Source organism: Tauraco erythrolophus, chromosome 3 (assembly GCF_009769465.1).
Source record: "Tauraco erythrolophus isolate bTauEry1 chromosome 3, bTauEry1.pri, whole genome shotgun sequence".
NCBI lineage: Eukaryota > Metazoa > Chordata > Aves > Musophagiformes > Musophagidae > Tauraco > Tauraco erythrolophus.
In genome coordinates this window covers 55,126,534-55,143,266 of record NC_141467.1, presented here as the reverse complement: position 1 = coordinate 55,143,266, position 16,733 = coordinate 55,126,534, and positions in this window count along the sequence as shown.

Below are 16,733 nucleotides of genomic sequence, written 5' to 3'. Positions count from 1 at the left end.
GCACCTTTAATTGGGAAAATCAGAAATTCAGAGTAAAGTGTGCCTCCCAGTCCACCAACTGAAATCATCAACAGCCATGCTCTAGTTTCCAGAAGAAAAAAAATGCTTTAGCTGTTGCTAAGTTACTCTGAATACCCATTGAATTACACATGAATCCTATGTTAATTCCAAATACAGTCATTATGAGCGGCAGTATTACAAAGAATAGTGAATAGATTAGAAATAATAGAAAACCAAAGTAAAGAACTGCCATCACCTTTTGCTACATTTTCCTCAGCCTTTTTGGACACTATTTTTTTAAAGATAGCTTAGCCACCAGGTGAAAAGTAGTCTCATTGATTCTTTTGCAGTACAAACCAGTTCTCTGCCTTTGTGGTACAGGGAGCAACTAAAATTTCAAAGTACAAATCAGAGAATGAAAACAAGGAGGAACAGCTGGGCTATGCTGATATATACACTAAATTCAACCAAAAAACATCTATTTTTTTTGTGCTTTTAAAGCAAGTTCTAACTTGTCACTGTCACTTCCACCACTGCTGGAATTACACCTTGGACTGAGCCCAAGGAAATTTTAAAGTAGGGCACCTTTTACCAAGCAGCTGATGGTAATTACTCTTCACTGCTGTAGTCCTGACACTCCTGTCCGTGGCTCTGTGATATGGAGCAACACTGACACTTCTGCAGCAGGCCAGAGCTGCGCTCACTGCCGGTGCTTTCTTTCCTGTGTAAAAGGAACAGAGTATTTCAAGACCACAAGGAAAAGAAGTCTACTTTCACAATGAAGCTGTATAAATTTGTCAGTGGGATTACATGCTGTAGTTGCTCCAGTAGTAGAGGCTGAACTTGATGACCAGGGAGATCACATCCAGGCCTTTGTCTTATGCTTTGGTGGCCTGCCTAACTATACCTGCTTGGACTGCACACAAGCCCAAGGAAATTATATAGGACATTTATAAATTCCCAAATATATATTAGAAACTTAGTTTACGATGCTCCCACTTGGAGTCAGAAATGGAAGTACTTCCTGTGCTTCTCGTAAAGGAATGATGGAGGTTGTTATCCAGCTGTGTATAAGGAATGTCCTCCATAAGTACAAGAGCTTTCGAGACGGTATTATTAATGCTCTAGTTAATAATTGCATCACTGCGTATCATATTCAGTCCTCCTCTTCGGCTAAAATTCTTTTGTAGCTGAAATGGATATTGCTGTTTGCCCTCACAGGTGACACCTTGTAGGTGATAACTCTACTTATGCTGCTGGCAGAAAAGCTGTAGTCTTTATGGGCTATGACCTCTCTTTGCATGATATTTCAGACCATAGATTCTACTTGCATGTACTATACATAGCTGCATGAGTAAGAGTGCTGCCCAGAGTGTAACAAGTGTTAGAAAACACTGTTGTCTAACAGTTTACATAAGATCTGTCATGCTCTACCGGTATAATTACAGCACAAGGTTGCCACTGATCACTCACACTTTAGAATAGAATTTACCATTTCAGTTATTAAGGGCATCGTCCAAATGCTTCTTAAACATTGAAAGTCTTGAAACATCGATCACCTCTCTAGGAAGGCTGTTTCAGTGTTTGACCACACTCTTTGTAAATAAATGCTTGCTAGTGTCTAGTCTGAACCTTCCCTGGAGCAGCTTTGAACCATTCCCACGTGTCCTATCCCTAGGTACCAGGTGTCGTGGTTTAGGCCGATCCAGCAACTCCACACAGCTGCTCTCTCACTCCTTCCCCAGTGAAGTGGAGAGGAGAAAAAAAATATAATAAAAGGACTGAGGGTCGAGACAAGAACAGAGAAGGATCACCCACCAACCATGGTCCCGGGCAAAACAGACTCAGCTTGGGAATAAAGCAAAGCAATTTATTAACAGTTACTTGAAAGGATAAAGAGAAACAAAACCGGTTGCTTGAGAGGATAAAAAGAAACAAAGCCAGATCTTAAAAACAACACCTCCCCCCCCTTTCGTTCCCTTCCCAGCTGTACCTCCTCCCCCAGGCGGCACAGGGGAACAGGGAATGGGGGAGTGCAGGTCAGTTCATCCCATGTTGTTACTGCCGCTCCTTTCTTAAAGGAGGAGGAGTTCTTACACCCTTTTCCCTTGCTCCAGTGGATCCCCTACTCAGAAGGAAAATCCACAGACCTCTCCAGCATGAGTCCTATCCGCAGGATGCAATCCTTCCCCATCAGATTGCTCCAGTGCAGGCTTTTACCACAGTCACGGATTCTTAGGGAGTTGTTGCCACTCGCTCCGGCATGCGTCGTCACACGGACTCTAGATGCATCTCTACCTTGTCGTGTGTCCCATGCTCCACGACTGTCCTCAGGCTCAGGCATCTCTTCTCTAACATGGGCTTCTCCATAGGCTGTGAGTGGGTCTCTGCTCCACTGAGTCTGTCCTGGCCGCAGGGGGGCTGCCTGCTGTCTCGCCACCGGTTGCAGGGGAAACTCAGCTCCAGCACACCTCGACCTGTTCCATCTTCACTGACCTGGTGTCGGTGTGGCCGTTTCTCTCAGTTCTCAGTCTTTTCTGGGTGAACTCCGCCCAATGAGCACCCCAGGAGCAGGGTGCTCCCTGAGTTCCCAGGTGGCTCCGCCACTGCCATCCTCAGCGGGTGGTGCCGGCCTGGCGAGGGCAGCTGCCTGGCCAGGAGCCGGAGAACGGGGGCAGTGCCCTCCTCCCTTCTCTTCTCACTGCCAGGCAAAGCACCTTTTCTGGTTCCTTTGTCCCAACTTAAATAGGGCAATTCGCAGAGGCACCGATTGGCTCAACCCCGAGGGGGATGGGAGTCCAATCTGGTGGCCAGAACTGGATCTGACCCGGTTGCAAAACCAGGGAAGTCACAGGGACCAAATCCCCTCTCCTGCCACCAGAACCCCTTTACATCAACTCATCACACCAGGGAGAAGAGCTCAGCACCTCCCTCTCTACTTCCCATCCTCAGGAAGCTTTAGAGAGTGATGAAGTTGCCCCTCAGCCTCCTTTTCTCTAAACTAGACAAACCCAGAGTCTTAGTCACTCCTCATAAGACATCCCTTTCAGCCCTTTGCTAAAACTGTAACAGCAACCTCTCTTCTGAAAAGTGTGAGTCCGATGTTTCTTTCTCATATGGGCTCAATGGCCGCACTCAGAGAGTAGTGGTCAACGGCTCGATGTCCAAGTGGAGACCGGTCACGAGTGGTGTCCCTCAGGGGTCCGTGTTGGGCCCGGCCCTCCTCAACATCTTTGTCGGTGACGTGGACAGTGGCATGGAGTGCACCCTCAGCAAGTTTGCTGATGACACCAAGCTGTGTGGTGCTGTCGACACGCTGGAAGGGAGGGATGCCATCCAGAGGGACCTCGACAGGCTGGAGAGGTGGGCCCGTGTCAACCTCATGAAGTTCAACCAGGCCAAATGCAAGGTCCTACATCTGGGTCGTGGCAATCCCAGGCACAAATACAGACTGGGTGGTGAATGGATCGAGAGCAGCCCTGAGGAGAAGGACTTGGGAGTACTGGTGGACGAGAAGCTCAATATGAGCCGGCAATGTGCTCTTGCGGCCCAGAAGGCCAACCGCATCCTGGGCTGCATCAAGAGGAGCGTGGCCAGCAGGTCGAGAGAGGTGATTCTTCCCCTCTACTCTGCCCTCGTGAGACCTCACCTGGAGTACTACGTCCAGTTCTGGAGCCCCCAACATAAGAAGGACATGGACCAGTTGGAGAGGGTCCAGAGGAGGGCCACGAAGATGATAAGAGGGCTGGAGCACCTTTCCTATGAGGACAGGCTGAAAGAGTTGGGGCTCTTCAGCCTGGAGAAGAGGAGGCTCCGGGGTGACCTTATAGCGGTCTTCCAGTACCTCAAGGGGGCCTACAGGAAAGATGGGGAGAGGCTATTCAGGAGGGCCTGTTGTGATAGGACAAGGGGTAATGGTTTTAAAATAGAGGGAGGTAGATTCAGATTGGATACTAGGAAAAAATTTTTTACCATGAGAGTTGTAGAACACTGGAACAGGTTGCCCAGAGAGGTGGTGGATGCTCCATCCCTGGAGACGTTCAAGGCCAGGTTGGATGAGGCCCTGAGCAACCTGATCTAGTTGGAGATATCCCTGTTCCTTGCAGGGGGGTTGGACTAGATGACCTTTGAAGGTCCCTTCCAGCCCTAACCATTCTATGATTCTATGATTCTATGATTCTCACTCTGTCAGTCACCCAGCTCCATTGTACTATGTTATGATTTAGAGCTATTGGTTTTTAAAAGGCTTGCAAAAGAAAATCACTGATTAGACCCTTCTCACCTGCAGCGATGAAGACAAGTCTCTGTGTTTAAGGAGTTTAGCAAACAGAGATTAAGGCTTAACTATTTGAATGTAATATTCAACCAGGCCATTGATAGCACAGTTGATAGCACAGACTGCAGACAGTAGATGTGCAAATCTACTCGCTCCCAAATTTTTCAAAATGTACGCCAAAGCATGGTGTAGTCCATGATCCAAAATGCAAATATCATGTCTGTGGAAACAGTCATAATTTGATTCACTGCAGCGTTGACAAACATACTGCTTTGTTCAGATATTTAAAAGCATGACTGTAACAAGCTATCAGCAAATAGCGTTTTCCTCCGTGCTCAAGTAGAGCAGCTGCCAGTTCTTGTCAGAACCTTCTGAAGTGCAGCACTGATTGCCACTGGTTCTTCACAATCCTGCCTCAGTTAGTTTGCACGAATGCAATGTTTCCACTTGCATGTCCATATTAAGTTAATAAAATATCTCTTGACCAGTTTTAGCATTGCACCATACATTCACAAACACTTTTCAGACTGATCTCACTGAAAATGTTGTTAAAGGTCAGACACAGTCATGCTTTTTAGGCAAATCTGCTTTTTTCTTTCTGAAAATCTCTGAGACTTTGTCTTGGGGCAAGATATCCTGATCTTATTTTTGTCTTTTGTGCTGATTTTGGCTGAAATAGGATTAATTTTCTTCACAGTAGCTAGTATGGGGCTACATTTTGGATTTGTGCTGGAAACAGTGTTGATAATAGAGAGAGGTGTTTTCATTATTGCTGAGCAGGGCTTACACAGAGTCAAGGCCTTTTCTCCTTCTCACACTACCCCACCAATAAGTAGGCTGTGGGTGCACAAGAACTTGGGAGGGGACACAGCTGGGACAGCTGACCCCAACTCACCAAAGGGATAGTCCATACCATATAACATCATGCTCAGCATACAAAGCTGGGGGAAGAGGAAGGAAGGGGGAAGACATTCGGAGTGATGGTGTTTTGTTTTCCCAAGTAACTGTTAGATATGATGGAGCCCTGCTTTCCTGGAGATGGCTGAGCACCTGCCTGCCAATGGAAATGAATAGTGAATTAATTCCTTGTTTTACTTTGCTTGTATAACATGCAGCTTTTGCTTTATCTATTAAACCGTCTTTATCTTAACCCACAAATTTTCTCATTTTTACTCTTCCGATTCTGTCCCCCACCCCGCTGGGGGGGAGTGAGCGAGCGGCTGTGTGGGGCTTGGTTGCTGGCTGTGTTTAAACCATGACACTTTTGAAAGGCAGAACTTTGTTGCCTTGTCACTCCTTTTTCTCTTAGCCTGTGTCCTGAGATATTGGCAGACGCTGGTAAACACTATAGCATTTTATACATATTTGCTTCACCTCTTTTGTATCATGTCCTTCTGCCAAAGTATGCAAGTGAAGATCTGCAATCAAGGTTTATCTTTCACTCCTGTCTTTCAGTTTGGAGTTACACTTCCGAGATTTTAAGTTGAATATCTGAGGGTTTTGTTTTCCAAACACTGAGACTTTGTTAAAGAAACTGTAACCTTTCCTGTCATTTTTATGCAGCTGGACCTATACAAATGCTTACTACTAATAGCTTACGATGTATACTAGTAGTAGCAAAATGTGTCTTTCTGTGCTGCTGCTCTTGAACTCTTCCTGCAGTTATGCTTGTCTCATTGATGCATAGACAGTGTCTATCAGTACTTTGGTTGTTTTGTATTATGTTTCACTAAATTTCATATTGGGATTTTGTTTCAGAAGCAGTAGTGTCCTTCAGACTTGGTGCAGATCATTATACTGAAACGGTTCTTGCTTTCCCTTCACTCTTTCAGCACCTGTCTTTCTATTTCTCAGAGATGCTATTTGAACTTCATTAGCTTCTGTGTGGATTTTAACTGGCCATCATCTCAAATAAGACTTCTAGCTCTTTTGGATGGTGTGAGGACTATCAAATTCTTTATTGTTTTCACTGTTTTGGATCAGATCTCACGCTTCCTTTTTCTAAGGAATGATCAAAGTAATTCATATGTGCTACTCTGATTTGCATTTTGTTGTGTTTCAGTTTTAGGTGACATTTTCTGCATTTGTAAACACTGATTAAGTTTTTGTTGTGCACTTTTCTTGTGCTGCAATGTACTAAAATGTCATAAAAGTTACTTTTACGTCCATCAGACCTTCTAGCATGTCATTCTTCTGGAATATCTTTTGTGCAGTTGAGTACTGTGTGCTGAATGCTGTTTTGAAGTACCATCTTTAGAGCGGTGAAAGTGGTTACCTTGTTACTTTCTTCTTTCTGATTTATTTGTACACTTTGGATTTGACTAACTTGTTCATTCAGGAGTGATGTTGCCAGGTAACAAAGGAAGGCTATCAAGTTTTATTATTATTATTTTGTTTCAAAGTTCTGCCCTGTCCAATACTTTGTTATCTTCTGCAGTCATCAAGCTTACCTGCTCAGATGTTCTCCCATTCCCATTTTCCTGGTAATAAATACCCATTTAGTGCCAGAATTCCTTGTCCTCTTTGGCCCTAGCTATTTATGGTAACTCATATATTACAGGCAACACTGACACCAGAGGTATAGAAAGTTTGACTTGTTGCTCTGGTGGATATCTCATACAACCTAATGCCTTGTCAAAGCATTACTTTGTTTATTTTCATTCACTTATGCTTATGGATACCCTGTGTAGACTCCATGAAAAAATCCGTTCTCAGTTTACTTGTTTCATTTCAGGGTTGTTTTTGCTAGGTACTTATTATATAGATATCTAGTTATTGACATTTTCCTTGAACATACTATTAGTGCTCTATGTGGTCTGAATATTCAATGAATGTACCAAATCATATGAAAACAACTACTAGCCATGGTATGTTGTGATCTGCCTTTTTTTTTTTTTTTTTTTTTCTTAATTCAGTTTCAGGGATGCAATTACTTTGATATTTTGAAAGTTCAGAGTTTTTCCTTTAGACACATTTTAAGATGGTAACATGTAACTTCATCATTACATGTTTCTTAATCTGCCTTGCAGCCAAGAAGGACATAACAAGACTGCTGCTGAGCTCCTCCTCTACAATGTATCCTACAGTTACATACCACTGTGTGCCATCTGCTGATGTGTGCAACACATTCAAGCCAGGAGGTTTGTGCTGTGACGTGTCACGACCATCTTCCCTACGTTTGCACTTGGGCAGTAAGATGAAACTGATACTCACTACCAACCTGTCATGTCACTACCTTTACTGTACATTTATTGGAATAATATGCATAGCATGTTATACTGAGCCTTTCACTCTCTTCTGTCTTCTATGTCTCTTTGCTCATACCACCACATGCATGTCACTATTTGCATTAGCAAATCTCATCTGTTCTTCAGATGTCTTATGTACGTTTCCATTTTGGAAACAAAATTTGTCCACAGTATTTTTTTAACACCTTTTTGGTTTGATCTCCTTTATTATTTTATGCTAATCTACGAAATCTATGTAGCCAGATGTCCCCTTTTTAAGTGTTTGTATTTCTGCTCTAGTGAGCTAAACGTTAGGCATTCATTTCTGCAGAGAACGCTGTCTATTTGTCCACAAGGAAATAAGCCTCAAATGTGACTAACTCAATTACCCCCTTCCATTTGGATAACCTCTCTTTAGGGGCTTGTGATTTCCAGTTTCATAAGAGCCATCTTTGATGGCTTTCCAGATTCATTAGAGGTTTGTTCAGTTCAGGTTTTTTTTTTTTTTATTCTTGCTCTTTTATTTTTTCAGCTTTCTCACAAAAGTATTGACTTTCACATGACAAGAGAAACTATTTTTTTTTCTTTAAAATTATTCAAATCAAGTTCCTTGTTAACATCACAGAGCTACTTCGCTTAGAAGACTTTTGTGTTTGAAACAATTAGAGAAGTGATATTACATTTTGAGATATAGTTTCATTTGTTTTGGGATTACCAATATGTCTATATCAAAAAGTTTTTTCAAATGAAGACCAGGTTTGTGCAAGACAAATAACAGAATCTGAGAAATTATAACACTGATTGGTGAGAAATTATCGAGGTGATTCTCAAAATGAGAGGAAGTAAATAAGGAGATGACTAGGGGAAAATATAAGTGAAGGAAAGCAAAGGTCGGGAAACAAAAAAAGAAAGAAAAGAAGGAATATACTAGCGTTAAGGAAGAAAGCTGTTCATATGTTCTGGGTACTCTTTGTATAATCAAAAAGAAAAAAAGTCATATAAAGGAGATGCTATATAATTTGGTGTAATTTACAAGCTGAACCAGACTGCTTTAAAGTCTTAGATGCCACTGTAGCAATTTCCTGCCATTACATTTCCAATCTCCCTTTAAAATGTGTCTCTATTCCACTTTTAAAGGCCTAACAAGAGAGGACCAATTTAGTGTTACCTTTAGCGTTTGATGTTTTGTTACTAAATGATTTTTACATACATAATAAAATGGGCTGAGACTATTAAGCCCTGCATTTTGCTCATCTCCCAAATTATCCAGACAAATATCCCCATCACAAGGAAAAAGGAACTAGACATTCTAGATCTTTTACTTAAGCAAATCCAAAGAAATTGGACCTTCTCTGTCCAATTCTGGGAGTCTTTATCCAGTAGAGGTTATAACTTTCATTATGACAAAATATTATTTTTGAAGTCCCACAGAAAATAGCTCATAGGTCACGTATGGGAAAAAATTTACTGCTACAATCTCTCGATGAAGTCTGAGAGCAGCTAGGGGACCCTTCCATTTTCACCATTACTTTCAGAACAACAGAAATAAGGCTTCAGGCAAATACAATAACACATGACAGTTCAATATATTTCCTATTTAATCTAGGATTATCAAATTAAAATCTTAGTTTTATAATATCGGTCCTCCTGTGCACTATCATTTCTTTCAGCAGATGAGATCCTTGAAGTTTGCTTCCTTACATAGGTCAAGTAATTATCTATTCTCTGTCTTGAATGCCATGTCAGATTGTGATCTTTATTTATTCATTATTCCTCAGATTTTACCTTTGTGATTATTATTTAATCCATCATTGTCAGAACAAGACTAAAGACCAACACTTTTTCTACTTCTTAAGTGACAGAAATGTCTAAGTGCTTCAGACTAGCGCAGTTATTGAGTTTATTTGCTTTCTAACATCCTGTAAGAAAAACCTTTCTTGTTCACACAGCTGGGTACTTCAGGAACTACTGTATCAATAAATAAATAGCCACATTTCCTACCCCCCACCCTCAACCCATCCCTCTGGGCTTGAAGAGTTGCATATAACCTCCCCGTAATAACTGAATTTCAAAACATTACTATTATAAACCCTGTTTGCTTTTTCTCCTTAGGACACTGACATATGCAATTTCCCCTTCTTGATTGTAGTCATTGCACTGAGGTGAGAGCCAGAGCACAAGCAAGGGACTGCCCAATAAAATATCATCCTTCCTCTATCATTCTCACTGTCAAGAATACCTGGGATGAGTGCCTTGGCTTTGTCTTGCAGAATAAATAACAACTTGATTCGTTCTTTAAGGGCATATTTTCAATTACTTTTCCCAACTGTTATTAAAGAGAGATTTCCAGCTCTTCTCAGCAAGGCAGAGCCAGAAGAAAGAGAAAACCCCTAGAATTACAAACATGAAACTGTAAGTTACTGAGCAAACACACACAGGCATTGCAGCTTTATTGCATGAGAGTCAGCCAGAGAATGAAGCATTGAGAGGGATGATTTGTGGAAATGCCAAGTAGCAACACTCTCTACATTCATGATCTTATCCAAATTTTAGCCCTGGCAGCCACTTCTGTGAATGATTCAAACACATCTCAGATTCATCAAGTTTTAAATCAGTGGGAACAAATCAACATCCCTTCTTCTATCACCAGTCTTTGTAGGCTCTTTTCTTAATTATCCCAATTGTTGCACAGGATTAAAACTATTTTTGTGTCAAGATCAAGGTTTAATAACTGTAATTTGACCATTCTTTGAATACCATCAAATACGATGCCTTTTTTCCCAAGGCCAATTTACTGTCTTACTATCTTACTGCATCGTGTCCAATTACTCACACAGCATACAGCTCTATATGACTCCAGCTAGGATTAAAACATATTAAACAATGTCTAACCATTTCTTGTATTACTTTCCAATTTGCCAGGTGGAACATAAAAATGCAGATATATAGATACAATGTAAGAAGTGGAGGCCAAACTATGACTCTGTGGCCTTGCTTGGTGTTTTCTTGGACATTTGTGTTAAACATGACCCTACTGCTGGTTGTCATAAAGGACAGATGTCTTTTTTCTGAAGTGCATTTCTGTTCTTTTTGGTTTTTGTGCCTGTGGCATAAGTTTAGTGCATGACAAACAGTGAGCTGAGAAACAAACATAGGCAAGAAGAGGAACAAAAGAAAAATGAGAAAAAGAAAATGTGGAAGAACCTAGAGGGGAAAGAAGGGAACATAAGCATGCAATTGAAAGAAAAGAACTCAATGAACTATCAGAAATTAAAATAAAAGAAAGGGAAAATTTGAGGACTGTGAAGATCAATTATTGAGGAAACAGTAAATAAATTTAGCTCCCCCTGAGTGACCTTCCCAGTGTGGTGAGATGTCTTCACTGGATTCTGCAAGAATTGCAGAAATGCGAGGATATCACAGGGATGCTATCACAGTCAAAAGCTCTTCTCTTTTAGACTTCATGTGTCATGTCCCCATTGGCAATAACAAACTAATCTTTTCTAATGATAATCGTTTTCTAATAATAGCCATTTTTCTGTTGGCACTGGGATGCAGAGGTTCTTTTCATGTGCATCCACGTGCCATATCCTTTACTGAGGACACTCATTCTTTTTCAGTTAAATGAATGAAAAGCCCATGTATTGAAAGAAAAATGTAAAAATACTATAAAAGATAAAGACACCTGTTTTCAGTACGTATATAGAGATATCTGTACTCAAGGGTGGCAAAGGTAACTTTTCCTCGTTCGTTCTTGCAAATGTTTCCTTCTCTTCCTTATCTTCATCCAACTTCTGGTCATTCTGTCTCTAAAATACCTCTTTCAGATACCTTTATCTCTTTTGATAATATTGTAAACACTTTTGAGCATCAAAGAGACACTGTCTCAAAGTCATGGTGCAGTATCAACATGGGCACACTTCAGTCTGTCTCCTTACAGCCTGGAAATCTGTATTACAGAACTTTTGATTTCTACAGCCTCATACTTATTTAACTTATTCTTGCCTCCTAATTTGATTTCACTCATTAGGAATCAGCCTCTTTGGAGATGCAAGCTGTGAGGACTTAATAGGTTAGTAGAATCAGAAAACAGACTGCATGGAGAAGATTTTTAGTCTATGTTGTGAAGAGTTCTGCATGTATGTGAGCACTACATTCCAGGAAAAAAAAAATAAAATAGAAATGAAGTGCAAGCATGGAGACACAGTGGAGTTGTGACCAGCTAATGAGATGACTGGTCTGCACAAGAATGGGCTGAAACTACATTTACATTTCCCTGAGGATATTACAATATACATTTATTAGGGAGGGTTAGCTGCTTGTTCTGTCTGCAATAAGCAATTTATGCATCTGCAACTAATAGAGAAGTATGAAGAACTCCATACATTTGTGTTAGTAAGGTAAAATTCCATCATCTCACTGGAACAACTTTTACTCTTTCAATGTGGTAAACAACAGAGTTTCTTGGCCCATTAAGGAAAGGACATGTCTTACATTAGTTTATTTCTCAATTAGAATCTTATTCAGAGACAAACCTTTCAGCAGAAGGTATTACAAGAAAAATAAAGCCTAAATGCGTATGATGTTTCTGTCTTTTCCAAGAAATTAATATCTCAGTGAGAAATGCCACTAAACTGGAATTTTGATTGGCATTAGGCACAACATTGCAGAAATAAGAGTATGTATTGAATGCAGATTTTTGTTTGGGTTGCATTCAAGTAAACTGTTAACATGCTGCTATTTTGTGATTTATCAGAAGTTATGCACAAAATCATTTACTCCATTAATTCAATATTTATCACAATAAGGTAATTATGAACTTATTAGATATCATTTATTCATGGAAACAGATTTACACAGAATTTTATTTTATGATGGAGGTCCTACTCAGATATTTATTTTTATTATTATTCATATTCTTCTCTGGAGGTAAATTGCACTCTGCATAGTAATTTAATATTGTATCTGTGATAATCACATTGAGAAGATCTACACTTCAGACTGAGATAGATTATTACAGGAAAAGCAACGAACCACTTCCTGTAGCAATTCCTTTTTATATACAACTCATTAATTTTTTAAGAAAAGTATTGACCTTAAAATTGAGTTATCATTATAATTTACTTAGTACTTTTCATTCTTTTTTTTTTAAACAGCTGACAAGTTATATATGAATGACAACAAGTTATCAGTGGCAGAATATGTTTAAGTTGCTCAGCATGACCTTCAGTGGAATGAACACAAAAAAAAATAAATTCAGAAGTTACATTTTTCAGTATTATTTCATAAAAGGGACTTTGTTCGGATAAGAATACCTAGTTCCAAATCAGATCCTGCACAGAACCAAATTATATCACTATAATTATTCTCTTCGTGATGAAAGGAAATATTCTTGACAAAGGTAATCTTATTGTGAAAATTAGTTTAACTTCTAAACAGAATACTATAAAGTCTTTGACTGCATCTCAGCTATTTCAAGAGAAGGAAGAGAGAAAAAATTTCTAGTGAAGGGAACAAAAAAAAAGTGTAACTGATTTTCTAGAAAGGCTGATTTGAAAACAGTTGTACTTCATTGTTGGTCATTATGTCGTTATCTACGTCATATGCCCTCTACAGACAGATGCCCTCTACAGACAGATAGGAGCAGCCTCACGTTCATGAGCCCTGGTCCTCATGGGGGACTTCAACTACTCCAATATCTGTTGGAGGGACAACACAGCAGGGCATAGGCAATCCAGGAGGTTCCTGGAATGCATTGATGATAACTTCCTTCTCCAAGTGGTAGAGGAACCAATGAGGAGAGGTGCTTTGTTGGACCTTGTCCTCACCAGCAAAGAGGGGCTGGTGGGGAAAGTGACACTCAGCTAATTCTGCTAATTGTGTTATTTATGAAGTACTTATTCCGCAAATTTTCTTCGGGAAATAAGAACCTTTTCACCCCATGTTGTGTCTCCTGTGCATGTTCAGTGTTTAGGTCTAAAACCCTGGGATAAAGACCAATGCCAGCAGATACCTTGACAAGAACAGATTATTTAAAGGCCCGGAAGAAATCGTTTGCTTGCACTTTGCAGAAGCTGGTGATGTTCCTCTCCTGAAATCAATCTGTGTTCTGTAAATAAATTGTTAATAAACACGCCTGCTTATTGGCATCAGCCAGAGAAACGGATAAAATCCCCAGCCAATTATTCTGCTGTTCTAGGAATCAGGTAGTTGGCTGATTTGCAATCAGATACACAGGCTGTCTGTTCTTCGGGGGTTCTCTGTGGGAATGCGTTCTGAACTGCATACATATCACCCTATCAGAAGAAAAAGGGAAAAAAATAAAAGCACCCCAGCAAGCTGCAAGGATCTAGCTTGCAGAGTGTCAAAGGGAACAGCTCAAGGTGCCAAACTTTCATGCTCACTTTCCTGAGAGACACAGAATTTGCTGCTACTAAACCAGGTCTGTCGAAAAAGCACAGCTCATGAAAGTAGAATGAGGGAAAAACAAGTCTCTGATGGCTCTCCTCAACCAATTGAAGCAAAGTGTATGATTTCACCATTTGTATTGACAACAGTTTACAAGACACTTTGTAGATGGCATTTCCTGCTGAATCATTTCTATGAGAGGTTAGCAGATGAGTAGGAGAAAGCTTTTATTGCTCCTGCCATGGCTTTGCTTATGAAGAGACAAATGTGTGGTGAAATTACATGGCAAAAGCTGGAATCCAACTGGCTGGATGTCTTTATAGGTAGTTTTGTAAGAAAGCCAAACTTTCTATCTAAAGAATTTTTCCCAGATCTGCAAGTTCCCATGGAAGTAATGTAAAAAATACATTTTATTTTGCTACCATACTGAGAGAATGATTCACTATGAATCATTTATTAAATGAGTTTAGCCTCCTTTTGTGTGCAGAATGTCTGCAAATATATAATAACTTTCTTGCATATATTTGTATTTCTATCCCTGGGAGTGTTCAAGGCCAGGCTGGATGAGGCTTTGAGCAACCTGGTGTAGTGAAGGGTGTCCCTGCCCATGGCAGGGGGTTGGAACTAGATGATCTTTGAGGTCCCTTCCAAACCAAATCATTCTATGATTCTCTGATTCTATGATTACTTGACAAGTCTTTTTTTGTGTGTGTGTGAATTTGTTTACTCTGTAACTTGCAATGTAGATTCCGAAATTATAACTTACCTATCAATTTGTGACTGATTATCTAAATCAGGCAGCTTTGTTTTGTTCCTCTTGTTGTCAAAGTGCTCACTCTATGTAGGACAAGTTTCTTGGTATGGACATTGCTCCATCTGAAGTTAAGGATGCAGCTCTGTGCATACATGATCAGTCCTCCAGAATAGAAGCAGAAATCTGCTGTGAAAGCATATGGTCAGAAGTTTAATGTGTTGTGTTTTTTTTCTTTAATGAAATTTTTCTAAAAGCCAATTACATTTTAATTTATTACAGGTAAGAGGATCAGAAACCTTCTTACATAAAAATCTGAATACTATTATTTTTTCATTATCAGCTTAGAGTCTGTGTTGTTGCAAAACTCTGTGAAATTACCTATGCAAATAATCTGGTAGCCAGTGAATTCTAAGTGTCAGATGTGCATACTCGGGGGAAAAAAGTAAAGGTAAGGGATTTCCACCTAGATGTGAAGCTTCTTCTGAGCATAGTTCAAGCAAATGCTAAAAGAGGTTGATTCATATTATCTTCTAAGTCAAAGGGAACAGATGGAATCCCCAATGTCTGCTGAGGCTCTTTTCTTTTTAGCATTGTTATTTAGTTATTACTTGCAGAAATAAATAAAAAAAATATTCATTAATCTAAGGCAAATAACAATATTCCTAGTAAATTAGAATTCTGGATTCACCATTTAAAATATGGCTTTAAAAGTATTTTGTGTATAATAACTTTGCATTGTCTTGCTAGGCATGTCTGGAGCACAATGGATCCCATATTCCACCTTACAATCTCTGTGGAACTCATCATGGAGACTAATAAAAGCCTTATCCAAAAGCCAGTGAAACTAAAAATTAAAGAATTTAATCTGATTCTGGTCTTACTCTTTTCATACTGATATATCACTGTTGATTTTAGTGGACGAAAAACAAACGAGAATCTCACTTATTTCGTCAGTGCAAAATTAACTTGACACATGCAAAAGGCTGTTCTCATTTACCCTAGAGGGGTAAAAGACCTTGTGGTAAGAGGAAGGGAAGAAAAAAATCCTTTATGACTGTGAGATATTTATCCTTTGTCCTCAGAGAGACTGAGCTAAAACAACTACAAGAAGTTGAGTGTTCATATATTAAAACTAACGAAAAGTTCATTTAAAAAGCTAACCTGAAACAAAGGGAAAATACTTCTATTGAAATATTGAGTGAATTAGCTGTGGACATGAAAAGAATAAAAGCAACGAGTTGTCTTCTAGCCAGGGTTTTAAAATTTAAGAGCACACTTAGACTGCGTGGTCTCCAGATCTCATTTGCACTTTCGCTTCTGGAGAAGGAGGGCTGGCAGGAAAACAGGCCTAGGAGTATTACCCCAATGATGATAAACACAGATTACCTCAAGGAGAAAAAAAGGGAAATTAGAAATATAGCGTATGTTAGAGCTAGTATATACTGCTGACTGAGAGTCAGACACTGACAGGCAGCAACTCCAGGGGAGCTGTCAGTGGCTCCACTAAGCTTTTCTAGCAGGTGTCATTGTAAGACAGTGGCATCAATAAGCTGGAGACAGGTTAGAGGAAAAACTGCAAAAGCTGCATAAAGGGAAGAGATGTATTCTTGTGTGCATGTGTGTCCATCTGTATGTCATAACTTTGTTGTTTGTGCTATCTAATAACTAACATTTCTTTCTATGTAACATCTTCTGATCAGGAAGCAACTTGAGGCACGTTTCCAAGATCTGCGTCTTTTTTTAATCCATGCTGGAAGACACAGAATTAATCCAAAACAATTGCCTGTTCACAGACACTTTAGTAGATAGAAACATCTTAATGACACAGAGTGGACTAGGGAAAGGCAGTGAGCGTTTGGGTGTGTAAATGCGTAGTTGTGCACATGCACCAGCACATCCTTTCAACCCAGCCTCGATGTATCAGTATCGCTGAGCCTAAACTAAAGGCAAACCAGTGTGATGCTGTTTCAGTGACAGTCATGCCTACTGGATATGGCTTCAAGGGACAGGTCTGTTCCGTTCTATTTTTAGACTCTACTCCTCATTTTCTAATTTTCTCTCATTGCAA